Raw genomic sequence first — 6,000 nt, 5'->3', positions numbered from 1 at the left:
TGTATTTTCTTCTCAGTCAGCTATGAGTGTCAAACGCTAAATGCAGGATATAAATACATTAAGTGAATCTGCAACGTTAATTAGAAGGATCTGGGTCCATAGTCTTTTAGTAGCCTTTTGCAAATTTTACGAGTCCACCAGTAAAAGCACAAACTTATTTGAAATCTTTGAAGTTAAATTTCCTGGTATAAATCAGCCCAAAGTGTCCAAGTTGACAACCTGAAAATGCCCATGCTGGCAAAATATCCTGGGATGAGTGGTTCCTATGATCAAATCAGGTTTGGCTATAGCGACCCAGAATATATAAACTCAACCTTACCAGGCTCTAAACCAGTCCTAGTTCAGAGCTGACCCAAACTGCATCATACTAGACCCTGTTCTGGAATGGAGCTGAATGGGGAATTCTGTCATGCTGATATGACTGTTGCTGTCTCATGCTAGTACTGCTCGTGGCTTTTTGCTCATTTTGGGAGTCTGTGGCTTCTGTACGCGCGTGGTTCCAACATGTGTACTGCATGCACTTTCATTGTTCTTTTTGCTCAGGTTGAATTCATGAGGAGCACAGGTTTTTTTTCCTACCCATTCTATGGCATGAAGTGGGTGTTTCAGAGCTCTGGCTTAAAGGAAAAAAGTGACCTTATCTTTATAAAAGCCGTTTTCAGCCGTTAAACAAAATACAGCCACAAACAAACAAACAAAATACAGAGGGTCTGGCCAAATCTCTGCTGCAAAGAAGGGGTTCTGTAACAAATACTCAGCCCAAGGCTTAGTGCCATGGCTGGATTTTGTCCACCCAATCCAGGGCTAGCCCTTCTAGATGTTACTTGCCATTGCAAGAACAAGTGGGAATCTTTTGAAACAGCAAACAGTGGGACAAATCAAGTCTCCAAAAGTTGAATTCATTTGCTTTTCCTCTTGCTGAGCAGCAGGGTCTATGTTTGTGACTTCCAAGAGATGTGTTGCCTTAGGAGAGGTATGAGGAAGAATGACTCTGTCCCCATACTTTTTCAAACTAACCTTCAGAAAAGAGTACCAAAAATATGTTCTTTTAACAATGCCAGCCATCCAGGAAATCCCTGAGTAATGTTTCTTTACACTGCTTTATCCCATAGATCTTTATCATACATGATACACTGAAAGAGAAATAAATATGAATCCACCTGCTTGTTTTATTACACCAGGAGCTCAGAAATACTCCTGGTACTTTCTTTGACTCTCACCTCTCCCTGTACAACTGCAGAGCCTTACCTTCAAATTGAAAACATCTGTGAGGGGATGCTAAACACTCTCTTTGATCCCTTGCTTTGGACAGCCCAGTCTGGAATTGTGCATGATGCTGCAGAGAAGACCAGTTTGCTAGCACTGTTGGGTTTTTCTTTAGTTTTGGCCTGCAACAGAAAATATTTCATTTGGGATTTGTTTTCCTCTACCACCACAGAACTGGGAAGTTGCTCTTTTGTTGTTGTTGATCTTCTATAGCAGTTGAAAGAATTAAGCAAACAGTCTTCATTTGTCAATCTGACAAATGAAAAGAAAGAGAAAAGAACAAACCCAGCATCACAGGATGCTAAGAAAATGACTTCTATTTTTAGCCTGGTACATTTTCAGACATGTAAACACCTCTGTTAATCGCAGACCCTGCGGCAGTGCTCTAGGGATTATTGAATTGCTTGGAAAGCTGGCAGCCCTATATGGCATACCAGTGAAGGACTTGACAAGGCTAATTGTGTTCCAAGTTGTTTTCAGCAGCAGTGGGAAATGAGGTCTGTGTGCTGGATGTACTGTACGAACCAAGTAGTGACGGAGGAAGGGAGGTGGGAAGAGTGAGGTGCTGAATAAAGGTAACAGGATCCATAAGCATATGACATTTCACTAATATAGTTGGCCTGTGGAATTTGAAAGGCAGTTGCATGCTTAGTGGGCATGTGATGTACTATTGTGAGCGCCTGCATTTCCCTTGGAAGTTTTAAATGGCTGTTAGCTCTGGAGTACATATTTCTATCTCTTTTCTCTGAACCAGTAAGAATACAAAATTCATTATTAATGATGTTTTTCCTCTAGAAAAAGGATTTTTCAGATCCTGAGAAGTAATTTTTTTCCCTCTATATGCTTATGAAGCCTAAAAAATATGTCTGCAATATTTCAGCCTCTACTAATAACATTTCAGGATTGTGCTCTCTTGCAAATTCCCAGTAACAACAAACAATTCGCAAATACTTTTTGTCTTGTCTTTCTGTCTTCAAATATGGATTTCCATCTAGTCTGTTGCTAGAGTGACTTATCTGCTGTCTTATGAGGTGTTCCTTAAGGAGTACTTAATTCAAAACCTGTGTGAGCAGGTGAAACTTCTGCAGTGTTTGTACCTGTGTATCTCATATTTAAAATTGTTTATATTCATCAGATTTGGTGTATTTCACCACACTATTTTCCAAGACTTTGGATACCTATTCAAAACCTGTTTATGTGACTGGATTCTGGTGGTCAGGTAACCTTTCATGGCTTAGAGATCCATGAAAACTAGCTTGCTTTCCATGCTGCAGGAACAAACATGCCATAAAAACAGCTCATTGAAACACCTTTAACAACATTTCCTCTTTTTACGAGCACTGCAACAGATTTGTGCTAGGTCTGGCTTTGGTGCCTTGGTTTCCTCTGTCATATGCTGTTAAACATAAAATGTCTTGCAAAAAGTGATCTGTTTCTTCCTTTCTAGGCTATATCTGCTAGTCTTACAGTGACAATGCAATCTAAGATTGTGACCAAACTTGAGTGTGCTAGCTCTTAAGAACTGGTGTTATCAGCCCTCTCACTGAGGATTTAATAACAGGAAATTTTGGGCAAAATACTCTCAGAGGGAGATTGTTGGCATCATGGGGTTTTGGAATAATCTGTGTACCAGAATAATAAAAGAGAAGCCAGATAAAAGGATTGAAAGGATGTGAGACGAGGTAAGGAGGAATGGAGGCTTGGGGAAAATAGCCAGGAAATGAGAGAAGGTCTGGAAGAATATCAGGTGTGTGATGGAAAGATATTGTGAGAAGCAGCATTTCCAGAAGGGAGAAGCCTGGCAGAGAAGTATGAAGAGGTATTAAAAGGAGTGATGCATGCTCTGGCCTGGATACAGGAGCAGTTTGAGGCTTGCAAGGGGAACACTCTCTTTCTAGGAGTCTGGACCAGGAAACAAAAGGATTGTTATGTTTGGGAGCAAGCTAACAGGCAACCTGTATGCCCATCTTCCTAAAAGTATTATGTAACACCTTGTTGGTGCACTTAGAACAAAATGGTAAGGACATTCTCATCTAATTGTTTCAGTTCTGGATTAAGGATACATGTATCCCACTGAAAAACAAAGAAGAGCAATGTGTTCTCTGGCACACCAAGAAACCGTCAATGAAATGATAACATTTCACTTTCCCCTCCCAATCAAATAAGCTTCTCTTATCCATTGACCTCACTAGCAGCAGGCCTTCATCTACATTCCCCCATGAATCATGCTTGTATATTGGCTTGGAGGACCTAAACTATGAGTGGGAACCTACCAACAGTGTGGTTAGTCCACGATCCAACTTAGTTTTCCAGGAAAGTCATAATCTGTGAAAATGCCCTGAAGTTCAAAAACAAGTGTGAGAAGGATGTCTTTCTGAAAAGAATTTTTTTCAGTCATTCTTCAGCTCTGAAAATGAATGTGAAATCTTGAAAGGATGTTTCCAGGCAGTCTAGGTTTTCTTGTTTTCCACTGTGCCTGACATGAATGAGGTCAGCATCTGAAACCTGCACAAGGAACTTAGAGCTGGTTTCTCCCAGTTTCTCCTACCAGTGATGATGACCAGTTGGTTGGCAGCGGTACCAAGTCACCAACAGAACTTCAGGATGGTGCCAGCACTGTGATAATTTTAAAAATAAGCTTTAGATACAATTAAAAAAAAAAAGGTGATGTGGGGATGACAGTTTCAGTATAGGATAGTCCCTTTCTGTGGAGACCCTGAATACTTAGCAGTTCATTCATGAAGGAGAGAGATTAGAGATTTGTACCCAAATACGAAAGTAAGGTCTCATGATTATTTTGCTATACTATCAAAAATTAAGAGGTAGTGTGCATTGGGGTGTGCCATAGTCTAACCTGCAGCAGCATGTGCTGATGATCTATTCTGGTGTCATATTTGGACAGTAGGATATTTACCCCACATGTCCTGTCCTTTACATGGCATTCAGATAAAAGGGCAAGGAAAATAAATTGTACACTTTGCAAAATAGCCAAAGTACCTGCATAGATCCATAAATTGAAGTGTACTCAAATCTTCCCATCACATCCTACGCAACTGTAGTGTATTTATTTTTTGTTACCACGAAGCTGAACTTTAAGGAAAGTAAAAATAAATTAGTTCTTAGGATTCTGTTCTGAGAGAAGCTGTAACTACCAAGACCAAGAACTGCTGTGATTACTCCACAGACATCAGCACAAAAATGGCAAGATATTCTGCCAACAAACAATGTGCTGTTCCATTGCTGTAGGACTATCAGACCCAAATTGCCATCTGTGTCTCCTGCAGCATTCAGTGTCCCATGTGGCTGTTTAGCTGGCATATGTCAACATGTGAGAGAAGGAATTGTTCTGTCTTGTTGAGGGGATTTTTCTGTTCAGAATTCTAGATATTTACACTTGTTCATCAGACAGGTAAAGTGTTTGTTATGGGAGTTGTTAATGTTCTGAGAACTGCGCAGAACAGACAGGACACATAAATCTTGCCTGAAAAGAATTTATCTAATTCAGAAAAAAGACTTAAGGGTCAGATGGATGACTAGTTGTACATTTTTAAAATTGCTACAGATGGAAACCTGGATTTTCAAGAAAAAAAAATCACAAGAAATTCTAGGTTTGAGCTGATTTGGTTTTAGATAAGAACTAACCATAAGTTTCAGTTTGGATAGTCTGCTGTAAAAGTTATAGTTAGGTTGTTCTGGGTTTTCTTTCTGTGTAATTACTCTTTGTGAACTTCATGAACTGCAGTCCCACTGATGCAATCTCCTCTCTTGTTAGTAGGGGACCATGTAGTGTCTCACAGAAGATGTAGTCTAAACAATAAACATTATTTACAGAGAAGAATGCACAGCAAATACACTTTCATTCCCAGTGGAATAGAAATATTTCACCAAAAAGAGATTCAAAAGAAATTTTCATTAGGCAATTTCATTTCACTGGTTTTGTCTGTCTTTCCCTTGTGTAAGGGCACTTGTCTTCATGCCAAACAGACATCAAGGAGCCAGAAGGGTGGGGGGTTTGTAACTGAAAGGATGAAGAGAGACTGGTTTCTGAAATACTTGGAGCTGACAATACTGCTAATCATCTGTGGCTGTTTTTCAAAGAATTATAACCTGGCAAACACATTCAACTTCTGCTGACTATAAAAGGTTACTGAGATAAATATACGGTTGCCTACTTTAGAAGTGTGAGTTTGCCTGAATAATTTTTCAGACCTAAGAGAAGGAGAAACATGGCCTGAGACCACTATGAACTCAAGAAGCAATGTAATCCTGCCTAGATGAATTATCTAATATTATTAATATATATAACACATCAATAGTATCAATAAGATTATTAATAAATTAATTATATGTTTAATTATATGTTAATTATTAATCATGTATGTATTGTTTATTGATTTATATTAATACATATAATTAATACACACTCATTCTTATTATGCTAAACACATATCTCGCTATGGTTAAAATGCTTCTGATGAGAGTACTCTGGAACAGAAACCACCTCTTTTTTGTCTAGAGTAAAAGGACAATATTGTGTGTTTCCTGGTTCCCCCACAGAGGTTCTGTATAAAATAGAATTCCAAAAGAAGACCTAAAGGCACTGGAAGAGTAGGATGTAGCATCACAACTCCTTCTTTTGTAGGAATTTTCTTGTTGGTTCACAGAGTTAAGGAGCTGGTCTGGCCAAGCTTTGTATCTTTCCAGCTGAATCCTATACATGAAATAATCTCCTAT

This window comes from Parus major, chromosome 1, assembly GCF_001522545.3.
Source record: "Parus major isolate Abel chromosome 1, Parus_major1.1, whole genome shotgun sequence".
In the NCBI taxonomy this organism is placed as follows: Eukaryota; Metazoa; Chordata; class Aves; order Passeriformes; family Paridae; genus Parus; species Parus major.
This window is presented reverse-complemented; position numbering follows the sequence as displayed.